The sequence below is a fragment of the Priapulus caudatus genome, unplaced genomic scaffold (assembly GCF_000485595.1).
Source record: "Priapulus caudatus unplaced genomic scaffold, Priapulus_caudatus-5.0.1 Scaffold1215, whole genome shotgun sequence".
In the NCBI taxonomy this organism is placed as follows: Eukaryota; Metazoa; Priapulida; class Priapulimorpha; order Priapulimorphida; family Priapulidae; genus Priapulus; species Priapulus caudatus.
The window spans coordinates 59,565-62,685 of NW_014578276.1; positions in this window are offsets into that span (position 1 = coordinate 59,565).

The window sequence follows — 3,121 nt, forward strand, 5'->3', positions numbered from 1 at the left end:
CAGTAGCTATATATGACGTATTAACGTCGCAACGATGTAAAGACTATTTGTAATAAATTCATTTGATTTAAATTAATGAAAACACAAGTTCTCCGCCGCGAGATAATGTTTACTGTCTTTACGGTCGCCAACGCCACCGATCCCGTGTTGCTTGGCCGGCGGATTTGAAGTTTTACTAGTGAATAGAAAATAAAAATGGCAATTCTCCGAAACAAAGCTTATCATTGCTTCATTGTTTGAAGATGGAAGTGAACGGGCTCACGTGTGAGTGTCACACGTATGTGTATGCATGCACGTGAAGAGGAGAGTGCATGTGATATCGGCTCATTATATAAATTTTACACGCGACTATAAGCGCGCTGTGTGATGCATGAAACGCGTCAGCAAATCTGGGCTTTACCAACCGACAATTAGCGTAGGTCCAACCATCCGCAGATGAAGACGGGATACCAGAGAAGTGTTCCTGAGCAGGAATGTGTTGATCCGCTAACCGCTGAGCAATGGATCTTGCGCAGAGTCCGCGGAAAGGCGCACGCGGCCAGCCATATATATTCCGATTCTAAGGTATAGTATACTTAGTATATCATGATGATTATGTATTATATTATGCGTTTATTAGTATTTCTTGTCATCTTTGTACATTTCCTTTCAGATAATTCTCTTCACCCAAAAGCATTACCCGAGCCTGCGCTCAAAGTTGCCTTCAGTCCGCTTCTCACTACGTGGGGGAAAAGGGTATATGAAACAGACCCTAGGTTTCCGCTGGCCAAAAAAAGTCTGTGAGGTGGTAAATGTTTTTTTTTGTGATGTCTTTTGCGCGTTTCGAGGTCCCTAGCAAAGCGAGCAATGCACAGGTGCTGGCCCAAGCCTAGGGGGTCCGGGGCCAATGCCCCCCAGGAAATTTTGGCAAAAAATCTGCGCAATTTGGTGGCATTTCCCAAGCTATTTGAACACATTCGTATGAGACTCCCTGGGCATCTCGTTTTTCCAAGGTTGTCAAACGTTTCGTTCAGTGAGGCGGGTTGTTTTGGACAAATTTCTGGTGTGGCCGGCTGAAAGAATTTGAGGCGAGGTGGTGGCCCGCCTCACTCGGTGTCAATGTTTTATCACGCGCCTCAGCGGCGTATATGCGACCGCCGACGTAGCGCCGCCCGACGGCGCAACTTCTCGCGGCGGAAAAAACGGAAGCACGCGCGTAGCAATAAACTCGAGAACGAAATTGCTACCAAGGACGTTATAACGCCGAAGCCTAAGCGGGAGACGATGTACCGAGAGAAAATGATAGGCCAGTCCAAGGCCGGCATGTCTCGGAGTCCGGAGGACGCTGTGCCCGCGATAGGTCACACAAAGCAGATCGGTAGAAGGACAAAAGATCGGATCATTAATCTAGAACATGATGCGTGGGAAGTGCAAACGCGATGGGTATCCAGTGCGATTTAGACAGACCGTCTCCGACGAGATTACGAGCGGTCAAGCTTTGATGTAGCGGACTCGGAGGTGGCCCAGCCTCAATGCTCTAGGCGCGGATTCCCCCACCGGCCGTGATTAGAATGTAGGGGGCCGTGCCTGGTGTGCTGATGGGGCAGTGCGCGTGGCGCAGACCGGGCGAAGCGATCGTGGGAGGCGGGAAGGAACCGTAGAGTAGGTCAGGACGGGGGATGAGTCGTCCAGCGGGGGCAAGGCAGATGACGCGGCGCGCCCCGGCACCCAGGGCACCGTCGACGCGCGGCGCGACCGGACCGACCGACGCCCGACCCCGTGACCGGGCACGGTAAGTCGAGGACCAAACCGAAACTTATGGAAGTAAGTTTGTCCTGATGGCTCCGCTGAGGACTGTTGGTATGGGCGAGGCGCCCCACCACGCGACAGCTGGCCAGGTAGTGTGCCTGCGTCTCACATGAACGGAGAGATCATCTGGCTCGCCCGAGCAGCTCTGCGACCAGGAGTAGCCGCAAGGCGCATCCTCTCGAAAGCCCGCAGCTCTCGCACTAGTGGGCGCCCGTCCACTCAAGGGGTACCGATAGCGCGCAAGAAGGGATGTGCGCAGCTGAGTAATTGCGGGAGCCGACTCGTCGCGCGGGAGAGCGGGAGGGGGCGCAGATGCTTGATGGAGTAGCGAGGGCAGGGACCTGCGGGGCTGGGCCGCGGGGATCAGGGGATGTCGCACGCAGACCACACGAAGTTCAATTAGTACGCATTGTGGTCTCGAGGAAGGAGACGAGAACGCCTGAGAGTTTCGAGGATGTGCCAGGTCAGACTGTCCGAGCGGCCGATTAGCCGCGCGACGGCGCCGCGCAACCGGCGCGCTGGCGTGGTAGATCGACGACATTCCGATCGTTAGCCAGAAGACTATGATGCGAGACAGCTGTCTGCACATTGTTCCTTATGCCCGATTGAGGGAACGGTTGGTACAGGGCGAACGGCCGGCGTGAGGGAATGTCCCAGCGCAACGCCGGCCCCGCGGACAATGCGCCTCGGGATCGCCTGAAAAAGGCGGCTGCGGAGGGCGTTGAGCATACGGCCTCCCGTCATGGGTGTCGAAGGAGACCAGGAGCACGGGAGGTCCGTCCTTTCCAAAGGGCACGAGAGTCGACTTGGCCCGGCACGAACGGCATGATTCTCCCGAACGGGCGGGGCACGGGCGCGCGCGAAGCAGCTAGCTGTAGGTTCCAGCCACACACAGACGGGTCGTCTAAATCGCTGGAAGAGTGGATGCGGCACTTAGCGCGGGCGCAGAGAATTCAAGCAGAGCTGCCCGGGCAGCAAGGGACGCGCGACGGCAGAGCAACCTTGGGCGGGGCGCAGGCACCAGGGAACGATAGATGGCTGAAAAAGGAGCGAAGGAACGGCCCGGGAGTCCGATGAAGGGATGGGAGAAAGATTCGAGCCCGTGTGGAGCGCGACGTGACTGCAGACGAGAAATGGGTATTGGGCGGGGTGCCCGAGTCGTAAATGCGAGAAGTGAGCCGGTGGTAGGTGGCGCGAGGTGGGATGATAAGACTACGCGGAAGCTTCCTGAAAGTGCGCGGGGCCTAGCGGTGCCCACAGATCGAGAGGAAGCGGTCGATCGACCCATACAACGGCGGCGCGGGGCTGCTCTAGAGGGTGTACGGGGGGTCGG